This window comes from Mauremys mutica, chromosome 8 (assembly GCF_020497125.1).
Source record: "Mauremys mutica isolate MM-2020 ecotype Southern chromosome 8, ASM2049712v1, whole genome shotgun sequence".
Taxonomy (NCBI): domain Eukaryota; kingdom Metazoa; phylum Chordata; order Testudines; family Geoemydidae; genus Mauremys; species Mauremys mutica.
In genome coordinates, this window is record NC_059079.1 from 59,022,439 (window position 1) to 59,046,950 (window position 24,512).

Sequence of the window (24,512 nt, forward strand, 5' to 3'; positions counted from 1 at the left end):
AGTGCATGATACTGTTCGTATCTGGGCATTTCTAGTTCACCAGTCACTTTAATAGCAGTGCAGAAATGCCCGAAACATCTGTGGTTGGCCTGTGCCAGCTGACTTGGCCTCACAGGGCTCGGACTAAAGGACTGTTTAATTGCAGTGTAGATGTTCGAGCTCAGGCTGGAGGCCAGGAGAGGATCCCAGAGCCCAGGCTCCAACCCGAGCATCTACACTGCAATTAAACTGCCCCATAGCCCAAGCCCAAATCAGCATACACGGGCCAGCAGTGGGTGTTTAATTGCCGTATGTAGACATATTCTGAATATCTAGGCACCAACATGTGTGTTCCCAGTACCTTCCAAATGTAGCTTTTCCCAGATCAATCCTTTCCTGGGTTGAACATTCACCATACACACAAACTGAAGTATATCAAACAGAAATGCAAGGAAAGAAAAACAGGGCAGCTATTTAGACATTTTCCTTCATTTGTAACTTTGTAATTTCTTCAGAAAAATGCACCTGATGAACTAGATCCTTGAGGAGGCCACTTAGGGATCTGGGGCAAAAATTGGTCCTGCTAGTGAAGGCAGGGGGCTGGACTAGATGACCTTTCAAGGTCCCTTCCAGTTCTAGGAGATTGGTATATCTCCAATTATTACCTATTACCTTTATCCTTGACTACACCAGAGCTCTGCTCAGTGCAGCTGAAAGAGAGAATAAAGAGGGCTATATATAGGCTTAGCAGAGTTTGGTTTATATGTTATTATTTTGACAGAAAATATAAATGTTTATATAAGATTTTTTTTTATTTTTATTGATTCAAATTTTCACAGTTGTGAGAAATTATGGAGGCGGTCAGGCGATTATTTAATGACAGTAGATGCAGAGATCCAAAAAAAGAAAGTTTTATAACTGTTAAAACACAAATTGTAAACTGTACACGTCACAACAGATCAAGTAAATATCCTTAAATCAAACTCTAATAAGTTCTCAAGAAGTATTTTTTCTTACTTTATCTACCTGTAAATTCCAATTATTAGTGGTGGAAATATTTTTTCATTAGTTTGTGTGCGTGCGTGCAAGGTGAAATCAATGTTTACTAACCCTAACTGATAAAAACCTAATGCTTCCAAATCTAGCTATATACCACCTTCACTCTCCCCTAATCCCAGGGGCTGCTGAGGAGCCAGTTCAGTCCAGGCCACGGTTCACAGCAGCTTCAGGCTGTCTTAAACTATGCAGACTTGTAGTGATTTTCAAGGAGACATGACTGGGACATGCTGAAGGAATCTTCAGCCATCTAGTTAGGGCAGTTTACAACCCCTTTGCACCACCAAAACTGCAGAATCTGGCCCAGTGTCTCATCATCAGAAAGAAGTTTTATTTTCCCCTTTCCAAAGCCACATATTGTGATTTAGTGTATTTAGTGGTTCTAGCAGGACAGGCAGAAGAAATTTGCCTTACCCTTGAGTTCCCAAGTTAGAGGAGTTTAAATAATGTGTCTTAACATACATAATGTATTCTATGTTTATTTCAGTCAAAAGGGGAAGAGTTCTCCACATTTCACAACAGATTATTTAAGATTGCACAGGTCACCTATAAGGAGAGCCTGCTTTGCCTTAAGAGTGACACCACTAAAACTTTAGCAAGGAAGAGTGTATAACATGGATTACTGATGGAAAAGTAAATTAACCTGCGCTTGTCCAAACTTTAGTGTCATATTTGTGACAGCAATTAAGACAAGTCTGATTTTTTTTTAAATCCAGCTAAGACCTCTTTCTCCTTCCATGACTGGTTAATTTTCAGTTTCTTGAGGAGATTTTACTCTGTCAGCTCTTCTTGTGTCACACAATTTTGCTATTCTGATTACTTTCTTTGAGTCCATTTACTCTCATTCTTAAGTGCCTTTGTCCTTTCTCTTCTATAATTTTTTCTTTGCCAATTCTAACTATTCCTCAGTTTTGATCCCCAGTTTTGTAGTCCCCCCTTCCTGTTCCCCATTCAGCAGGAAGCTATATGCTGCTTAGAGTGGAGGCATCTGTTGGTGGTTCCACATGTCCAGGTTAGTTATGCTCTTGCTATTTAGTTGATTATCACAGCAGCAGTGAAAAGTGAGGTCTGAACCACCTGTTGCTGCCTGTACCAAAAGCCCTGTGGCTAGCTTCATTATGAACCATAGTGGAAACAGGGAAGGAAGGCAGGTTGCTTTCAAGAAGCACTCCAGCTTCACTTTCAGCTCAAGAGAACATTAATTATGGCAAGGAAATAGTACATTCTAGAGCAAAGGTGGGCAAACTATGGCCTGCGGGCCAGGTGTGGGGCCTCTGAGCTCCTGGCCGGGAAGGCTAGTCCCTGCCCCTCCCCTGCTGTCCCCCCTTCCCCACAGCCTGAGCTCACCGTGCCACCAGCGCGGGAGGGGGCTGCACTGCAGGGGTAGGGGACAGCAGGAAGGGAGGCTCACCTGCAGCCTCAGGGGAGCAGACGGGCAGTGCAGATGGCGGGAACGCAGTCGGAGGACTCAGGAGGAGCACCGGGTGTCCGCGCAGACTGCGGGAGAGAAGCAGTGCTTTGAAGGGGAAACTGCCGCTTGTCTCCGGCTGCCCCTGCTCTTCCTGAGTCCTCTGCCCATGTTCGCAGGGCTGCATTTAGAAAGGGGCTTTGAGGAGGGGTTGGATACGGGGTGGGGTCCCGGGGGGGCCTGTCAGGGGGCAGGGGTGTGGATAGGGGTCGGGGCAGTCAGGGAGCGGGGGGTTGGATAGGGGTGGGGTCCCGGGGGGTGGTTAGGGGCAGGGGGTCCCAGGAGGTGGTGGTCAGTGGACAAGGAGTAGGGGGGCAGTCAGGGGGTAGAAAGTGGGAGGGGGCGGAGAGGGTTTAGGGAAGCACAGCCTTCCCTACCCAGCCCTCCTTACAGTTTTGGAACCCCGATGTGGCCCTCAAGCCAAAAAGTTTGCCTACCCCTGTTCTAGAGTCATACAATTTTTCCACCTGTCAGGTAGTTACTCTTCCCTGTACTCCCCAGGCTGGAGACCTCTGCTTTACCAGCTAGGGCTAAAGATCTATAGCCTTTTCTTTACGTATCACAATACCTTGGAGCAAAGGATTGAACATTGTTTGGAGACAATTATGGCTTCATTTCAATTAAAAAATTAGACCCAATAAATACTCATTGACATCTCTCTGGCAAGTTGTGGAAACTGTTACATTTGAAAAAAATTGATCATGTTTTGTTGCACTGCCCTGCAGTCAATGTCAATTCACGACCGCAGGAACAACGAAAAAGGGGGAGGGGAGCACCATTAAGAGCAGCAATGGCCAGAACTGCAGCAATCAAAGAAAGTAAATCAAAGAAAGCTAATTTCCCCAGATGCTAACAGAGGCTTTAAATTCATATATTTAATCTGATTTATTCTGGTTGCCTCTTACCCATCTCAGTGGTTCTGCTTGTGTCCCTAAATTGACTTTAGTGTCTACATTTGCCTGATGTTTTACCGTTCCTCATACTACTTAATTAAAATATTCTCCAGTCAGTGTAAGGTGTATTTCTGGTCAATTCTACAAAAACATGCTTGACAAGCATTCTAACAGCTGCTACTAGGACTACTACATGCTTTAGTAAAGGTAGAGTGGTGGGTTTTTTGTTTTGTTTTGTTTTTTAGTAATCATACTAGCTGAACACATCTTATAGTCTTCCCCTTTGCAAAATTTTACGCACATTTTCTGAATGCGGTTGAAACCATAGTCAGTGCAGATGCAAATTCTGTTTGGACATACGTTTTTGAGAAGATCCCACATATGACCAGCCGAGAGAGAGAGAGAGAGAGAGAGTGTGAGTGTGAGTGTGAGTGTGTGTGTAAGAGAGTGAGTGAGTGAGAGAAATTAAGTTGAAAAATACACAACTAGCAGTGTCAGCATTATTCTAAAAAAAAATGGATGTAATACAACACTAGTTAAAGGCAGAATGAGATAGACAGATAGCTTGCCCAAGGACAGGAATGATGATCAGTCCCATTCCCTTCCCCCTCTGCTGTTGTCCTACAAACAGCTCATTGAATGACAAGACATCATTGTCACCTTTCCAGTGGTATTTCAGTTATATCAACCAATATGCCTGATCATTTTACTGTAATTCATCTGTAAGCTGATTTCCTATTGAACAGAATACCATAACCCATCGACATTTTTATGCCACAGTCCATTTCCAAACAAAGATGCACTATATATACACATATGTAGGATAGTTAGCCCTTCTGCATGCATAATACAGGATAAAGCAACACAGAAAACAAGCTATGAATTCAACTATTTAAAAAGTATCTTTAGTTGGCTGGGGAAGTTCAGACAAAAATTCTATGTTATGCTACTCTGTTTCAGAACTTCAGAAAGCAAAAGACGCGAAACATTAACTCCTCCAATGATGACAAGTCCAGGAACCTCAAATCAGAGATCAGTTTGTTTAAATGTAAGTGAAGAAAGAAAGGTATTTTACTAATTACTCTCTTCATTGATGCTGCCATTGCTCATCAAATGAAAAATGGACTTTTAAACTGAAGGAAACATTGTCTGGCTATCTCCATTTACCTGAAGTTCAAGATATTCTAAACAACAGGTGGCTCTTCTCTGAAAAGTGAACCTAACAATGGCACAGTGGGGTTCTGAGTTTATTGTGTCTCGATGATTTTGCATCAAATTTGTTTACTCTAGAAATAAAAAGATGATTCTTCTAACTGCAAATTCAGCAAACTCAGCCTGGGCTCAGAATCAAGCTGTGTTCTGTATTTCTCATGCAATGCTACCAGTAATGAAGATGCTGGAAGCGAAACAAAGCTTTCAGCTACACCAATCCAACCCCATTGTCTTCAAATTGATCTCATTTGGCCTTCAGAATCTATTATTGTTGGTGGCATCCAAGACAGTTAATGTATCAGAGTTCTTCCACTTTGCTCAATCTTAGTCCATTTACTCACAGACAAGAATGCCATCATTTCAGACCATAAACTCTTCATGGGAAGCATTTACATGGTCTGTTGTATCGCGATAGATTAATTTGCAACAGTGCAAATTGACTTACTGGTTAGGCTGGGTCCCAAGCCATGCAAATCTGTCAACACCTATTAAATCTGTCAACAGGTGAAATAACTGCAGTGAAAGAAACAGGCTCATTTGTTAACTGGAGAACATTTATTCATAATATTTAAACCTTTGACCTCCTGTTTTTAACCACTGAGCATACATGAACACAGCCTCATGGCTCACAAGAATTCTTGGCATGAGGGCTACTTTAATTCAACATAGATAATTTTGACCACAAGTTCTGTTTGTTTGGGGTTTTTTTGAATAATCCACCAGTCATTTAATCATTGGATTTTCACACTTAAATGTACTAATATAAGCTTTATTTTTTTTAAATCTTCAAAAGACAATTAGCAGTACAAGATGGGGGGAGGGATAGCTCAGTGGTTTGAGCATTGGCCTGCTAAACCCAGGGTTCTGAGTTCAATCCTTGAGGGGGCCATTTATGGATTTGGGGATTGGTCCTGCTTTGAGCAGGGGGTTGCACTAGATGATTTCCTGAGGTCCCTTCCAACCCTAATAATCTATGATTCTATTTAGTCTGCAGAAGAGTGGTTAAGCACTGGAATAAATTGCCTAGGGAGGTTGTGGAATCTCCATCATTGGAGATTTTTAAGAGCAGGTTAGACAAATATCTGTCAGGGATAGTCTAGATAATACTTAGTCCTGTCATGAGGACCAGATGTCCTCTCAAGGTCCCTTCCAGTTGTACAATTCTATGATTCCAAGAAAACTTGCAACCTAAAAAGGCAAAAGCAGATGAAGGGAGAGTTGAAGGGAAACAACATTCAAGAAAAGTAAGGAGGAAGATGGACAGGCATATGTCTTATTAGTTACATGTTTACTTGTTGGTTTCAGGAGGGAATAGGGTTTTCCTTTTTGAAGTTAAGCACACTGAGTGTTAGCAATCACTTGGAATGTCATTGCTAATTTTATATTAACATTGTGAGCACCAGTGAGGCTTTTTTTTTTTTTAAACCTTGAGTATCTTAAGGATACTGAAGAATCTCACAGATTAACGTAACACTGCTATTTTTTTTTTTTTACAATAAAAGTACAGTTGCTGACTTGCATACTTCAGCTACTAAAATATAAATATTCATGCTCAGTAACTAAACCATTCCCATTTAATCTGTACACAGACAAGAAAAAGATGATGCTGGTAGAAAGAGGAGTGCTGCAAATTGCTAGCTAGAACATCAATCTCCTCTTTATCAAGAAAATCTGCCTTCTGATCATCAGATTCACAAGACAATGTGCAGTCTTAGTGCAGGACCCACCACGGCTTCTTAACGCATGGCCAGCAACTGTGGAAAGAAATACAGTCTTTCATTTTCAGCTAGTCATGAGATTGTACCCATTCCTTTAAAATAAGGAACTGGCCACTGTGAGTCATGCCTTTGCCACCTCTTGGTTTAGTAGTGCAGTTATATCTAGGACTGAAGGCAAACCCACATGGAAAACTACAGTATGTTGTTCACAGTGATGGGAATGAAAAATGACCAAGCACTCTTAACTAGAGACAGAAATCCCACAAGAGGGGCTAGTCCCCAAACACCAAGTAACGGTAGCTAAACCAAGTGGTAGAGAGCAAATTCCTTTATAGAAACTATTTTGCAACCTTTAAATATGCATATAGTACCAAGTAAGGAGTTGATACTGAAGAATATTTGGGTTGGAAAATATACATAGGCTCACCTATAAACTGTTCTTTTGGAATCAAAACAACACTTAATTACATTAGATCAGTGGTGCACAAACTTCTCCAGTTGTGCCCCCGCACCACCATTAACGGAATCTGACCATGCCTCCACTCCATCCCTGCACAGGCAAGGCTTCCTCAGCAGTGTAGATTGGGTTGAAGGCAAAGCTGTGGGTGGAACTAGGGATAAGGGAGGAGCTGGAGCTAGCGGCTGAGCTGGTCTGAGGGCAGAGAGGGAATGAGGGCAGAGCTGGGCTGGAGGTGGAGTGGGGGGGGCAGAGTGGAGCTGGGGGGTGGAGCTGGTCCTAGGGGCGGAGTAGGACTGGGGGCTGAACAGGGTTGGGGCAGAGCTGGTGTGGGGACAGAGTGGGGCTGGAAGCAGGGTGCTTCCTCCCTGCCCCCCATGGGGGCTGGCCTTAGGATTGCCAACCCTCCAGGATTGCCCTGGAGTCTCCCGGAATTAAAAATTAATCTTTCATTAAATATTATGTCATGTGATGAAACCTCCAGGAATATGTCCAACCAAAATTAGCAATCCTAGCTGACCAAGGCCCTGCTGCACGTCCCCCTGAATATTCCTCCGTGTTCCCTGGGTGGCGAGGGCCACTGCATTAGATCAAGTTTCCCTCAGCGTGATATCTAAGACAAACTTGGAATAGGGAGCTCAGAGGAGTGCGACCTACACAGGGGCACAAAGAAAAAGATTTCTGCAATCTGGTTTAGAAAGAGGATAAACTGCAAGATATCTTGGCTATGTTTTTTTCTGTTGTTTTAATTGGGTTTACTTAATCTACTTTTACAAAACTACTTTGCATCGAGTTTACACTTACTGCTCTATCTAGTTGGTACTCTGTCACCTTTTACATTTTGTTACAACTCCAGCTACTGAAAATGAAGGGAGGAAAAAAACAAAAGAACTATTACTAGACTTGTATAATTTGTATCACTGTAATAAGAAAAAGCTATGTGCACATTTACATAAGTCCTGCTAGAGCTGTTCATGCCAGAAAAGCTGCATACGTTTCTTAGTTTTTATTTTAAACACTGGCTGTAAAAATAAATTTTAATTTCCTAAATCCTCTTACAAAACAGTGCCAAATGTGCCATTACTGTCTACTTTCCCTTTAATCCTCTTCCTATAAAAGATCCAAAGAAGCCATTATATATGTATGTCACATCCATGCTCATATAATTCAATGGTTTTTAAAACTAGTGCTGAAAATAGAAAAACATTAAGTTTGCGAAAGTCTTTTTCCTGAGTGTCTGGCTGGAGAGTCTTGCCCGCATGCTCGGGGTTCAGCTGATTGCCATATTTGGGGTCGGGAAGGAATTTTCCTCCAGGGTAGATTGGCAGTGGCCCTGGAGGTTTTTCACCTTCCACCGCAGCATGGGGCAGGGGTCGCTTGCTGGAGGATTATCTGCTACTTGAAGTCTTTAAATCAGGAGTTGGGGACTTCAACAGCTGAGTCAAGGGAGAGAATTATTTCAGGAGTGGGTGGGTCAGCTTTTGTGGCCTGCATCTTGCGGGAGGTCAGACTAGATGATCATAATGGTCCCTTCTGATCTTAAGTTCTATGATTCTATGAAAACCCATTAAAATCAAGTATATTCAAATGAAGTCAGCCACTTTAATCCTCCCTCTCCCTAGCTCTCTCTCCTCCATGTGGAGGTCCCCACTAGTTCCCTTTCCTCATTCAGTACTTCCCCATGACCCACCCAGCTCAACTGTAAACAACTTCTGGAGGACCAGAAGTTTTAAACACTAATTGCTTAGTAATAAGCATTACTAGTCAAGTGAAAAATGTTAATTGCTAAGCAGTTGGAGGAGATCCAGTCCTTGACAATAAAAGATTCATTAATTTCTTTTAATGCCCTTTCTGTGAAAGCTAGCCAGTTCCTGAGAGTGTAGAAGCAGAAATACTGGTACAAAATTCTAGTTCATCTTCAGTATTTATTGCATTGAGAAAAAGGCTGCTGAAGCCTACACTGCAACACTACTTTATATATGAACAACAGAGGGACATCTGGATACGGCCTTCACTACAAATTCAGTACGGTGCCCTATGTGTTGTTTGGACAGTCTGTATGTAAACACACACACAAATAAACCAAAGAAAAATGTATTTAACCAGCTATGGGAAAAAGCAATCTAGAGCTTTCTACATTCTTTCACTTTCAAAGTCAACTCAGACTGCACGACATGCTAGAGCTGGAACTGTACATAAAGTGCCCTAGTGCCAACCATAATTGGTAAGTTAATAAGAGAGTCACAGATCCCTTTCAATTGACCCAAACATCACGATACATAGCTAAGATGACTTTCCTTCCATTTGCTAAAAAGACATTTTTCAAAATGCTAAGTTTTGTTTATGCAAAGCTAATTAATGACTTAACATCCCCTTCCCATCTCCTATCACTGGGATCCATCTGCTTCCCGCTGCAATACTTCCTGTAGGTGAAGACCACTTCTCCTTAGACTACGTGTCTAGAACAGCGCACCTGAAATATCTACATGTGACTGCTTCACATAAGTGAATGAAGACACTCATGGGAAAAGCCGAGTAGTACCTTAAAAAAATTGCTGTGTTTGGCATCATTGTTATCTACTGAAACCTGAATTAGCATTCCTCTGAATGCAACACTACAAAGTATTAATTCGGCAAACTCTCAGCTAGAAATGCATGTCAGAGACTGGACCAATTTGTTAAGTGCTTGCAGGACAAGATCAGCAATTCTGAATAAATCAGAAAGCTAAGCTAGTTTCCAGTATCAGAATGGGCCTGTGACCAAAATAAATGGCAACATCCTTCTAGCTTAGTCCTCAGTCATTGTGTAACTACACCACTGCCTGACATCCATTAGCCACAGCACTTGCCCATGTGTTCTACCCCTCAGTGCTTTTCTTTTTACTGAGTTGACTTACAGTTGATGTAGCTACATCAGCATACATATACCAGTGCAAATTTCTCTAATGCAGGCCCTCAGTCCTGACTTGTAACAGTTGTTATTACAGGATTGGCTTCCCCAATGCAGGTACTGCCAACTGTGCTATGGACAAAAACACTGTGGGGCTTAACTTGAAACAAATAATTAAGACTTAAATATGAAGTCATATCTAAAAGAAAAAGACAAGTAGCATTAACATATTTCATCTCCTTTAATGACAATCTTTGTAAGATCCCCCTCAACTGAAAAGAAAATCTAAAACTAGCAACTGTTCTTATTCCCACTCTGATATCCATTTCTTTATGATTACAGATTGGGTTGAATACCACGTCAAATCTTCGCCAACCTACTGATTTAGCCTTTTACTGAAACTGTTTTCCAGTAGGCAAAATTACCTTTTCATCTGCCCAATCCTCTTTTCACTTGAGCCAGGGAAAAAGTATTACACTTGGAATCTTTTAAACCAACATTCTGCCAGCAGTAGACAATATTGCTAAATTTGATCACAGCATCAAGCAAACTAACTGGAAAGTTAGCGTTACTGACCAAAGGAAAGGATTTGTAGCATGTACACGTGTTACTAGATAAATATTATACCAGAGGCCCTGCTGACTATGTTCAAACAAAATTCACATGACCATTTTTCTCTCTCCGTCCCCCTTCGCACACAGCTGTAATAAGTGACCACATCCTCTACATGTAGGCTGTCAAAAATAATGAGACCTGATAATTTTAGCATCCACCATTTCATGCATGCACTACTGGAGACAGACACACCATAATAATGGGACATCATTCATCTGACATCAAAAGCCTTGGCGGCTGTAAGTAGGAAAGGGAAGGCTAAACATCCTGCCCCACAAGCAGCATCTGTAGAATATTCTTTAACTATATATAGATGGGGGGAGGGGAGGAAAAGACAACAGAGCTTGTAATTGATGTTATCTAGCAAAAATGGTGAAGTTACATAATTCAGTCTGACTTTTTTCAAAGTTCCAGACATATCAAATTATTTTCTGTAAATTTACAGTGTGTACATGTGTGCAGCCACGCACTACTTCTACTGATCCAAGTTGGACGAGTTAAAGGTAATCTGTTAAAGGAATATGGAACAAAGATTCATTTAATAAAAATAGAGATTAAAAGTATATTAAAATCAGTTCAGTCTGCAAATCTTAAACAGTGCAAAGGGAAAAAAAGGAAGAAGAACAGGACAACATAGGTGGAGTCTTAGGTTTGATGTTACAATCTTGGGGAGGATACTAAATTCCACCACTATGCATTGAGCTGTCCACAGGGAAGTAGAGCAGAGAAGACAGGGTGGTACCTCTGAAGTCAATTCCACCATCTAATAAGATTTTAATGTGGCAGCAGTAGAAGGGAGGATGACAGAAGGGAAGGGAGTAGAAGTAAGCACAGCAGTGCCTTTATATAAGCTTATCCTGGGAAGGGCAACTAGCTACTATACAAATATCCATTTGAATGTAAAAAGAGAATGTTATGTTACACAATAAACAAAGTTACCTGAAGTACTCTGGTATAGAACAGAATAGATTCTAGGCTAGGATCTGTGGTAATAGCACACCCAATTTCTTCAGTTAATGAGAAATCAGCTGCAGCTATACTGTAGTAGGTGATAACGTCACCTGCAAAGTGTTCAGTAGTGGTTTAACGCATAAGGAAAAAGGGAAGTCAATTGTTAATTTAGATTAATTATTTATATTTAGATTCTAGACATAGAGGAAGATGATCTCAACAGTAATCACAGTTTAACAATTCTAAAATAAGGTCAATTTTGGGGCCTACTCTAACGAGAAATGTCTTCTGGATTTTAAATAAATTTTGAAGTATTTAAAGAACTTACTATGTAAAAACACATTACTTCAACAAATTGTAAAAACGAATTGGTTACATGGGACCTAAACAAAGATACTCTGCGTATTTTTGCTTCCCCTCTACTCTCAGTCTCTCCAGCAACAGCAAATTAAATATATTTCAAGACCTAAGTAAATATTCAGTGTGATGTCCCTTCACTAACAAGTTATGTAAATTTTAACTATTATTGCAGGGGGCTTTTTCCAAATTAAAAGGTTGAATTTTGAAAGAAACAGAAGTAGTAGCCTTTAATTGTGGGTTTGTTCTGAATGATTGTGTAAAAATGGCATAGTCTTACCCAAAGAATCTGTTCCATGTATGTATTGAGTCATATCTATTGACAATAGTGAGAAAAACAAGTTATTTTACTCCTGTTACCAGAAAAGACACGGTTACGGCTAAAATAAGCTAGAATGGAAATATTTACACCTTTCTCTGAAACAGCTACATATTGTCCACCTAGGGGGAAATATACTGTATTAAAAGAATTATTGATCTAATCCAGAATGGCAATTCCTCTGTTCCTGTTACACCTATAGCTAGCAGAATTTAGGAGGAACAGATACGCTGACCAAAACCTCTCAAAACCACATTTGCAGAAATTGCTCTGATTTCACAGACTGTTTTGTGAACCAGCAATCCACAGAAGCATTCTCACAGAGTGAATAAACAGCCTTTTTTCCAGCAAGCTACTATCCCCATGAAACACATCTGAAGTTGTAACTTCTCAGAAACTGAAAAACCTGAAAAAAAGCCAACATCTTCATTCCAAACCAAGAAGTAAAATCAACCACTGCTCAATCAACAGTATTCTCCAATACCATTATACACCAATATATTATTACGGTATAAATACGGAACAAACTTCAGCAATATCCATAATTAGAGCACTTACGTTCTGCTGTGTAAATACCACAAATCTTTAATAGAAAAGATATGTCTTATATTATGGTTCCTGCACTGGTGTTAGCCAAGAGGCTGTGGTAGACAAGGTGGAAATACCAATAGTGGTGGCAACATTCATTCATCTGGAGTATTTGTTTTGGAATTTTTGCCCCAAATTTTCTCCCCTCCCCCCCAAAACACAGAACATACACATCAGGCAGATGATCCCAGCCTTTGCCACCTCGGAAGCATTATGAAGACTACTTGATTAGTCTTTTCCCTATGCCAAGTGGTCATGCATTCAGGATTTCACTTTAGTGTTAAGAAACCCTAATGGGCAGACCCAAGGGCTTTGGTGCCCTTATTAACAAAGTAAAAAAGACTTCCTAGATGTTTTCAAGTGAGAGATCAGACAATTACGTTAGCTCACACAAGTTGTGTGTACCTTTCCAGCATTTTAAATATTTGAGTTATATGATCATTACACACACAAAATGACTAGTTTCACTCATAGTTAACCATTGAAGTATTTGAAACTTACTGATCGGATTCCTATTTTCTGATCTGGGCAGTGACTGCTGAATGAGAAGCAGACAAAGAAGTTACTATCTATTAGATTATACTACATCACTTCTTGGGGAATAATTGGCACCACAAGTTACAATATAGGGAAACAGCGAGAGGGAGTGGGATCTGCTGTTTAGTGCAGGAGGCCAGAGAAGGTGAATTCATGAGTCCAGGAATCCTGACTCAGTTTCTGATCTTGGGTGAGAAATTTAATCCCAGGGGTCTTTGTAAAACTGGGATAATGCCTTGAAGTAGATCCAAAATGCCATACAGACATTAGTCAGTGATTTTATATACGATGTCATCATTACCTTATAATTACTATCTACAAATCGGCCCTGTGAATGTCAGTAAGTAGAAATGGATGTCAGGGAGGAAATATGACAACCTGTCAAAAATCTTGGAGACTATAAGAAGCTCTTTAGTATATTCTGAGACTTTCAGGGATACAGCAATCAGCTATTTGCTAATAGGGTTTGTGATGTACCTCCAAGACCAGGATCAGGGAGGTGCAACAATGAAGGAATGATCCTCCATTCAGGTGGGAAGCAGCCCAGAACAATGAGGTGACTGAAGACTAATGCCTTGTCTACACTGCCACTTGACAGCGCTGAAACTTGCATTGCTCAGGGGGGTGTTTTTTTCATACCCCTGAGAGAGAAAATTTCAGCGCTGTTTTTTTGTTTTGTTTTTTACAGCACAGGGAGAGCTCTCTCCCAACGCTGGTGCCGCGACTACACTGCCACATTAAAGCGCTGCCACGGCAATGCTTTAACATTGGTAGTGACGCCATACCCTAAAAGAAACCAGTTCTCCCCAGGTTATTTGCAGGGGCTAGAGCTGGGCAATAGAAAATCTCAAGAGAAAGGAAGGAACAAACAGAAAGGGTGTTAGCTCAGCAAGCACATTTTAACTGATGCTTGGGTTTTGACTGCTGGATCTAAATAATTTGAAGGGAGCTTGGTGGAGGAGTTACAGGAGGCTCCGTGTCCAGGAACAGACGACAGAGCCAGGGGAATGAGTTCCAGAAGAGAGGACCTGGGACTCCGGGAGGCACTGACCAAAGCCTTTGCAAAGAATGCTGTAAAGTGGTGAGGACTGAGGGAATAAATTGCCTACAGATGTTTATTATTTTGCCTAAATTTGAGCTTCTCTTGTGATTTGAAGTCTGAGAGTAATTTGCTTCAATTATCATGTGTCCCTGAAGGGTTAAATTATAGAACAGAATATCCAGGAGGGTGAAGCATCTACAGCGGCTGAGAGGGTCAGCTCTGGTCCTGGTGGCCCAATGCAGCTGGACCAGAAGGTCCCATTCCCTAGAAGTGGTTCTAGACAGATACTCTACCTGGGAAGTATGCCCAAGAGGCCAGAGGCAGAAGCTAAACCCTACCCCAAACCCAGGGGAGTTTAGAAGCACACGGATCCAACATGAGTATCCAAACACAGCTGGCAGGTCAGCATCCAGGAGAGAGAGAGCCAGGACTAAATCTATTAAATCTAATGCTAAACTAAATATATTTGAAGGTAACAATGTACAGGAGGCTTTTCCCAACAACTGAAGGATATAGGATAACTCCAATGATCAGAAGAGGAAGGAAGGAACAGATTGTCACTTTCAGAAGACTATTTATGGAAAGCCTTTTCCATACACACACACCCCTTCACCACCAAAAAGAAAAAAGGACAGCGTGCACACATGGCAATACATCTGTATGAGGAATGTGTTCTAGACAAGGACCCCCATCACCAAGATTACCCCTCTGAGCTGACGGCCCTCTGTATTCTGTATGGCAGCCAGAGAGAGGCATAACCCCAATCCTGAAAGAACACACAACAGCAGCCTCAGGCGATCTCTATGACATCAGCACTTTGTTTCTTCATGCCTCATTTCTGTTCTGGAGAGATTACTTCACTTTCAAGTTCCAAATTATTTTGATTTGAGTTTCGTTCAGCACAAACATTCACTTATCAGATGACTAAGCTGCATATTTCTGAGGTCAATCCTCAATCAACTTTGCATACATAGTCCAGTTCTTCAAGCTATGAAAGCTACACTGAGGACCTTATCTACAATAGACAACCTAGTCTTAAGCAAACCACTTAAAAAAATATTCTTAAACATTTCTGTTACGATATTTTCCCCCGTTTTAACTGCAGACTCCTCTACCAGGGGCTGAGTTTTTCTGGCCCTTTGTGTTATTGCTTAAAAGAGGGTCTACTCTGCAATTCATACTTCTGTAACACTTTTAATCTCAAAAGCATTTACCAACTAACAACTAAGTTTCAACATCCCCAGTGAGGTTACTGTTACATCCTCAGATAAACAGATGTACACAGAGGTTAAAAGACTTATAAGAGGCCACACTGCAAGTCATTGGCAGAACTCGGAAATAAACCCCAGAAAGCTCCAACAGTACTAATCCACAACTAACGACTGGATCCTATTGCCTCCAGAAAAATAATATAGGAGTGAATCATCCATTCTTAAAGTGCCATTCTGTTGCCTGAGCATATCCTATGGCATTTTATTTACTTCCTTCAGTGGCAAAATCATTACTTTTTACTCCTATTGGCCTAGAAGATTTAGTGCAGCTATGTCTCTTGGCCTATCCAAGGCCGGGATCAAGTGTCTTGATGTTTTTGTCTTTTGGCCTCGAGATGAAAACCTTGTCTGTCTCTCTGGGATCTTGAAGTAAAAATATTATCTAAGTTGTTCTGTTCAGATTCAGACCACAATCAACAGAACTGTTAAGTAAGTACTGACTGCAGAATCTGTATTACACATGATGTGAGCAGCAAACAACACAGCTTGACTTCCACACTGCAGGGTAAGTTTCCAGACAGTTAGTAAACCAACAAAATCCAACAAATATGACGTCACTCAGACACAAACATGGATCCTCATTTCAGTTCTTAATAGACACTTCAGAGTAATGCACTGCACTTTTAAAGCAAGACCAAAAAAGTAAATTTGTGCATTTCAACCCCATTAGGCCAGTAGTTCTCAACCTGTGGCCCAGTCAGCTCATAGCTGAGGCCTATGTGACATCTTCCGGACCATACAGGTAGTATTGGATGCAGCCCACAATGGTAAATAGGTTGAGAATCACTGCATTAGGCGAAAAGCAATTATAGGTTCACTTATTTACATACTATACATTTTTTTTTTTTTAAAGCTGCTCTCAACACCTGAAGCCTTCTTATTCTAATGACAATGCCTCACCGGGAGAGGAAAACTGCTGCAATCAGATGCCTGCATTTTATATGCAATGCCACCAGGATTTAGATTTGCAAAACTGTCAGTAATGTTCAAAGTGATATATATTTTCCAACAACCAAAGCATCCGATTTGGAGGATTTAATAGCCCCATGATAGATTTTTGAGGGGGTATTTTTATTTTAAACAAATCAAACCAGTTGAACATAGATTAACACATGCACAATGAGCCAGTGATCTTGTTTAAACAATATACCAATTATTGTGACAAATCTCACTGCCAAGTCTAAAAATAAACTTTAGGACAAGAAAATTTGAAAGGGTTTTTAGTGTTCTGCAGGATTCTCGTATTTATTGTTTACCTAATTATCCAAATTAATGTGCAATTTGGATTCTCTTCCTCCTTGAGGCTGCATAACCATTTTTTTCAGCACTACAGCTTACATGGCCTAGGACAAAGGAGTTTTAGCTGGAACTGGAAACGCAGCACAATCCCGCACAATGGATTCTGGCAGTGCACTTGGTGTGATTTCAAATCTTGCATCACTGTTTGGGTATGCGCGCATCCTAATTCCCACAGACAGGCCAATGCCTGACAAGAGGCAGATAGGCACCACAAAACTGAGTCACAACTGCAGAAACAGGGGAATTTTTATAAAGGGTTGGGCAAAATATGTTCCATTTACAAGCCATCAGCAGTGTCAGATTTCTGGTGTCCAAACAGGAAACAGTGAACAAGAGTTCTCTTTATTTTAGTCTGAATTACATTTGAGGAATTTTACCAGTTGTGTGGTATCATCCTGTCACAGCAAGTAAATCTGCTTTAGTTAGGATAAATGTCATATTAACTTACTGAAACTCTTTTGGGACATATACGTTGTTGCTCCTCTGTAGTATTAATCCAAACTGGCTCCTTAGGCAAACCAAGGTAATTATCCAGAGGCTACAGTTCCAGAATGGAGAAAAAAATTCACACCACAAATATTCTTGGGTACAGAATACAAGAAGCTATATACTCTATGTATATCCTCTTCCATAAACAATATGGGAATGTACAATCTTTAAATAAGCAAAGAACCTGCTCCTCCATGTGGTGGAAAACGTACAGAATTCATAGTAGATTAAGAACCTGAAATCCAGAATCTAAACACAGTGAACCAGTTAATTTTATACTCATTATGAGTGGCAGGAAGTGCTATTGAAATCCTTCCCTTTCTTACATTGAGCACCAACGACCCCAAGAATTCACTGGCATTCCTTGTCAGTCAATATCCATTTAAAAAACCCTCAGACTACATAGCACATAAAAACAAGATTGTGCCTTATTTAGAATAAAATCTTCATTGCTGCCATTCCCAACCCTGATCTCAAGTTTCCTATTTTATTTTACATTAAAACATGTTCCATGTTTGTTCTTGCTCATTAAATCAAAACAAGTCATCTTGCAAATTTCTCCCTATGGTTATCATTGTTGGTATTCTCTTCAAACGATTTTCCTACATTTCTAGTCTCCACAGTTACAGCTAGTAACATTTTGTAACTATTTTTCTTAAACTAATAAGAAATTTACCATGCTTGGATCAATTATATGGAAATATAGTAATTTGCAGTAGAGATTGTTAGGGAAAAAACAAATTCATGTTGAACTTGGTTTATTTATAAGCATCTTCAAAGAATCTTGGAAACATTCCACTTTGGACTGGCGATACGCAGGAAGGAGAGCAGGGGAAGAGGCAGAGAAAGAACAAGTACGTTTTTGGAAAAAAAGCAAACAAAACAGGAAATCCTCTTGATTCAGTATCACAACAATGTAGGACAGACTAAACACAGGCCTGCACTTCCTGCTCCTTCCACTCTGCAACAAGCAAGGAAAAGACAGGACATCACTCATGTACAGCAGTCACACTCCTGTGAAGTCTTACATGGAAATAGTGGCTTAATATTATAGAAAATATTACAGTACCTACAAAAAAAACTACATTAGAAGAACATTAAGGTTCCAAATCAAGTGCTCAAAATTAGAAAATACTTGAATTAAGGTTGCCCGTAGAACTCTAATTCAGCTCCCTTATGTGCAAGCGTAATGACCCAGGAACTACATCATCACATCCCCCCAGCCAGCCCCATTCTGATTCTGCTCCCCCACCATTCCTTGCCAGCAACTTGTCCTTATTGCTATTGTCGGAGAAAAACTCAGTTCTCGCTTTTTGTTTGGGTGCAGCAAAATCAAATACTTTATTATTTCTCCAGTAATTACAATGGAGGGAGAGAGTGCCATAGGACACAGGGTCACCCCAGTCCCGGACAGGTCTCTCAACTGGTAAACAATTACAGCAAGCTTTATACCTTTGTTACAGACAATTTCTAGCAATAATACAGACGGTAAAAAGCAACAAATACATTTTGTTTATACATAAGCTTTTCTGCTATCTTATTTGTCTCACTCCTAAGAAAAAGCAAGACTGCATATTCGGTTATCTGAATTGCAAGGTCGTAATAACTTTTCACACAGTTCACTCTGTCTCACATTATCTTGCTTCTACAAATCTCACGTCATTAGGGTCACAGCTAGCCTAACTCATGCTAAGTAACTGACATTCATTAAGATCCCTTCAAATCCTTGTTAATTATTTCCTGGCTTCCACACTATTATGTCCCTGCTCTTCTTGTCTTTCACCCCAAACATCTTGTTTCCATGCATGCTCCTCAGCCCTGCAATCTGGGGTCTACATCTGAGTCAATCTTGTTCCTCCATCATGCAGCCTGGGTGCCAACAGGGAGCGTTTCGGGAGCAGAGAGGAAACAGCAAAGTACTCAACACACATACATTCCAACAGGGCTATGCTGAATAGGGATGCATTTAAACATGTGCTTAAATGTTTTGCTAAATTGGGACCGCAGTCTGCAAAGAGGCTGACTGCAAGAATACATGATGAAAATACAGGTGTTGGAGCTATAATAGTAATTTCTAATTAATTCAAGTCTACAAATTACCGCTGGACATTTTTGTATGGTTACGTTAATAAAAATCAATTTTGTTGCAGCCTGTAGGTTAATTCTGTACAGGCTTGAGGGTATATTATTCATACCTTTTAAAAAAATTAGGACAACACAAGTTTAACTTTTTAGACCAGAGGTTCTCAATCTGCTTGCGGCCCAAACAGCACAGAGCTGCGGCCCACGTGACATCCTCAGAGCCAAACAGGTAGTATTGGATGCAGCCCACAATGGCAAATAGATTGAGAACCACTGCTTTAGATACTTGTAATATTCATTTTCACTATGCAATCTATGGGTCTACATCTTGTCCAACCAAAAAACGGTTTCACACAGGGCCTTTGGCATACCCACTGCTTTATACCCTCCATAGTTCCTCAGCATATGGTCATGATCTTGTTCCACAAACCAGAGGAATGGGCAGTATACACAAATTAACAGACCCTAAGAGGTTAACGGGGTACTGAGGAGCAGGGAGCATTACCTAACCTTAGTGATTAACAGCAGGGCAGCAATGTCCCCCACCTCTTGTACCTCCCAAGCTCCTGAGATCTTTTAAGTACATAAAGCAAGTGCTATCAACTCTTGTGACTTCACAGCCTGCTGGAGCCAATCTGGCAATGATATGAGAAACTCCAGCATTTAGGTGATTTCCACTCCGGCGGGGGGAAAACCCCTGTGACTGACTGCTTTCCCCACCTCCTGCAGAAGAGCAGAGTGATGCCATTCTCATAGAAGGAAAGGAGAGGATCAAACAAAGAGCTCAAGAAGCATTTTTGCTCTCTCTTCATCCCTCCAAAGGGAGGGATACATAATTACGTCCTGTCATGGACTGGCACAGAATTAATTAAAAGTACAATTTTTGAGTTTGAGGAAACTAGACACTCCACACCACCCAGCAAGAGCTCCTGCAGCATGCGGGGGAAGGGAGATATGGGAGGAGTCAATTCAATAAATTTGGGACAGCTGGCCACTCAGTCTCTCTGATACACACTTGGGTGGGATGGGAAAGTTCAAAAATCAAAAGAATTTTTTTTTTTTTAAATCTCATGATGTTGGAGCCAATTTTGTAATTTTGGGGGTCTGACAGCTTTTTTTTATTTTTGGGGTTGGCAATACTGTAAAAGGATCTAAGGAGGACCACAGAGGTACAGTGAGGAGAATACCCCTGCTATGCTGCCAAGGTTAATATCAATTTAAGTATTTAATCACAGCATGCAATGAGTACTTCAACAATACCAATGTGCTGAATGTCCTACTGCGCATGGATAGTGAGAGCAGCCACCAAATTGAGATTGTTCTTTTAAGGTGCCTCAAAAAATCACACAGTTATTGCTCTGTGGTGATGCTCCATATGCATCTACCATGGAGCTACCATGGAGCACCATAGGCCTATTTTACAGTATATTTTCAACACGCCGGGGGTAGATCAGTCAGAATATTTAGCTATTTCTGTCCTGACTCTTCCATTTAGCCTGATCAGTGGGGCTATTCAACATACTGCTGAATTAAATTGATTTTTTTTTCGCAGTTCACGCAAAAGAACTCTCATTGCTGCCACAGATTTAATACATCAAGGAATGAACCAAACCTGTATAGATCAAATCAAGTGTTGTACATCTGAAGGCCAGGAAACAAAGTTCTCAATCTGAAAAACTCTCTCAGACTTTCCTCTAGCAAGCCCCATCATTCCATCACTGCTTATTCATTCAATAAAAAGCATATTTAACACAATCAAGCATTGTTCTGGATTTAGCTATGAAACAGAAATAAATCTGGCATAAATCTGAGTTTATCTTCTTAAATTATAACCCTCCCCCCACCCAGAGAACAAATTCCACCCATATAATTTCCTCCAATTAAAAAACTCAATCCATAAACTAATCCTTAACAAATCACAGAGAGAGAGAGAGAGAACGAACACACATCGGTCTCACAAACCTGCTCTTCATTTAGGAGTCACAGATCTGCACGTGGGTGGGGTGGGTTCAGAACAAATTATTTTCTAGGATCATTTAGTTGACATTTTGAGAACTCAGTTCAAAATGTTTTAATCTTTAATTAACAAATGCCTCAGAATTCTTGCAGCTCTCATTTGCAAGATCATCTTATTATCTGGACAGTTTTACACAGCATGCCAGGTAAATACTGGATGAATTTGAAACAGACATCACATAAAAGTTGAATCAGATTTGCAAAACTGTCATATACACCTCTACCCCACTATAACGCTGTCCTCAGGAGCCAAAAAAATCTTACTGCGTTATAGGTGAAACCGCGTTATATCGAACTTGCTTTGATCTGCCAGAGCGTGCAGCCCCGTCCTCCCGGAGCGCTGCTTTACCATGTTATATCCGAATTCGTGTTATATTGGGTCGCATTATATCGGGGTAGAGGTGTATTTATAATTGAGGCACAAAATTAACTTTCCTGCGTGAGAATTACAACATGATTTATATTTAAACTCACCCTTAAAAAACAATTACATGCCCTTGGTGAGTCAGCAAGTAAAATTTTGCCTGCCTAGATTAAACGAAAAGGTATATTTTGAGAAAAATTTTCAGGCGATCTCTTACTGCAGCTGAAACTGCTTCATCTTCCAAAACTTTTTCTAATTCAACTGAAGTACAGTATTTTCCTGTGGTAATCTAGCTACATCTGGCCTCCTGTGTTAGTGTTATGGAGCACAGATTCCTTATTCAGACCACTGATGCAAATTTTCAAATCACTTTCCAAGAAGAGTAGAAAGACACCTACGCGAGGAAAACTGTACATGAAACTACTTGAAACAGTAACCTTGTTATTAATATAAAATAGCAGAAAAAGGATTAGCAGATTTTTCCAAGGTTAACTCTTAGTTTATTATTAGGTAGGACTAGTATAGTTGTATATGAAGTTAAAGAGAATGAGAAGCTTCCAAAACTGGTAACTTATGAACTTATTTTGCTAACACTGTATTTTGTTTTATGTTTAACATACCAGCTTCTAGGACAAGAATGTCAAACTAATTCAGAAAAGAGGGCCAGGAAATAAATTCAGGATTTATACTCCCCTCAATCCACAGAGGATCTCCCACTAATGTCAGTTGAAGGTTTGCACAAAGATCCAAGGGAGAATATAGTTACTACAGTTACTTCCTGTAGTAACTAGATTTACTTATTCATATCCTATTGTCACATTCAGTGAGAAAAAAATGTTCCCTATTGGGCCACTGCTATTTCTGCCCTTTGCTTCTCTTCCTTCCCCATTGCCATTTCTCTCACTTTGTCTGTGCATCTCTTCTGTGCTTCTTTCCCTGTAGCAACTACCAAACTCCACCCATCAAGGAATTCACTCCCACTCCCTTTCCCATTCCATTCACTATGTCGTTCAGCAAACAAATAGTTAACGTTGACATTGCAGTGTCATCATTGTGCTTTAGAGAGGATACCCCCCAATGAGATTAATAGGAGACAAAAGTTCACACCTCTGAGCCATTTGTCTCAGGCCTTCTGAAGACTCAGGCAGATGTAACGGTGTCAGTTTACACTTAGTCCTCAAAACATGAACCATCTCTGCAGTCACAAGGGCTAGAAACTATTTTTTCCCCCACCAAGAAAGAAATTTAGATACTGCACAGCCTGGATGGGTCATGGGGGCAGGGGCAGTTCAAGTTTTTTTGCCGCCCCAAGCAGCAAAGGGGGGGGGAGAAGCCACGATCGACAGCACTTCGGCGGCAGCTCAACCGCGTTGCTTCATTCCTCGGCGGCAATTCGGCAGCAGGCCCTTCGCTCCAAGAGGGACCTGCTGCCAAAGACCCGGATGTGCCGCCCCTTCTCATTGGCCTCCCAAAACACCTGCTTCGTTCACTGGTGCCTGGAGCCAGCCCTGCATGGGGGCCACATAAATGAATCATACAAGCCAGATACCATCCATCGCCATATGTTTGAAATGTCTGTCCTTGGAAATACCCTAAATGGTACACCAAATAAAACACTTAACCAAGAAGCATAGTCATCACAGTAAGATGAATCAATCAAATATAATTTTATTTTGATAGATTCCACAATGCAAGGCGTTGATAAGTCAATTCACATTCTGATTTGCTTTTTACTAGTCTTTAAATTTGTCTTTTGTTTAAAATCGCAACTTAAGAAAAGTAAAAGCCAATTTTTGCTGCCTAACCATTAAGTTATCCAAGTAATGTGCTGTGAACAGGAAAATGAAAATTCCAGGGTAATTCTGATAAGAAAAAATTCTGTGGTGTTACATACACTTTTTATATGTAACACAAATGGTCCATTTCAATGAAGAAGGGAGTCTCATATGATAGGATACACACCAGTCGAAATATCAAATAGTATGAAATCCTCAACAGCAATTAATGAAAGACTAGTAATGCACAAAGAACACTCGACTTCACACAAGTGAAAAGGGAAGAATAAAATCTACATTTAAAGCTTGTAAATTAAGGCCTATAAGAGTGAAGATGACAACATCTAGGTTTGGGGGGAGGGAAAGAGAAAAAAACAAAAATGGATGTGTCCATCATAGCTTAATTTCAGGGGTATGAAAAGCAACACAAGCAGGGAACTAAACTCAATCACAGCTTCTTCAAGAGTAGAAAGGTCAAATGCCACCATTATTTGGCTATCAGAATTTGACATTAGTTTCTGCAAAGCTGTTGAAAGCTGACAGCTAAGAAGCTGTAATTTGGCAAACATGGTTATTTTTGAACATTTGCTCAGGAAAGAGCTGGATTTAGCTCAAAGAGGAACTAGCCACTGCCTGCAATTGTCTTAGAAAGTAACTGCCAAAGTCAAAGGACTCATGCATGAAATCCTTCAACTGTTTAAAATCTAGAGACACATGCAGGAAATTAATCTATTTAATTTGTTCTGTTCATGCTTTTTTGAGTAGCCTAGCTATAACTTCTAGCAACAAAGCAGCTTTCAGTATTAATTGAATTCAATCTGCAGTTTGCTCAGGATCCTAGACACTATGTGTTCTAACACATGATTTTTCTCTCAGGCTCTTCCAAGATCGGAAAGAACCTTTCCAAGTCACTTCTCTCACCTACTTACAATTGATCATGAAAAACCATTTTCAGGACTTTCTTTAGCCATACTAGCACCAGAGAGAAGAAATTACTGACAAGTCAGTGAGAGTCCTTTTAAGGCTTCCAATATCAGGATTTACTGGTGAATCCCACCTTCCTAAAATCAAGAGTGGGAGAGGGCACAGAGAAGAAAAAAAACTGCACGTTTTGTGGCATTCTCTACTCCATCC

General features: G+C 40.5%; 1 protein-coding gene across 4 annotated transcripts in view; it reads right to left on the bottom strand.

Moving 5' to 3' along the window:
• RASAL2 (RAS protein activator like 2) overlaps positions 1 to 24,512 on the bottom strand; it is a 279,206-nt gene that overhangs the window by 188,210 nt on the left and 66,484 nt on the right. The gene's annotated exons all lie outside the window — the stretch shown is intronic.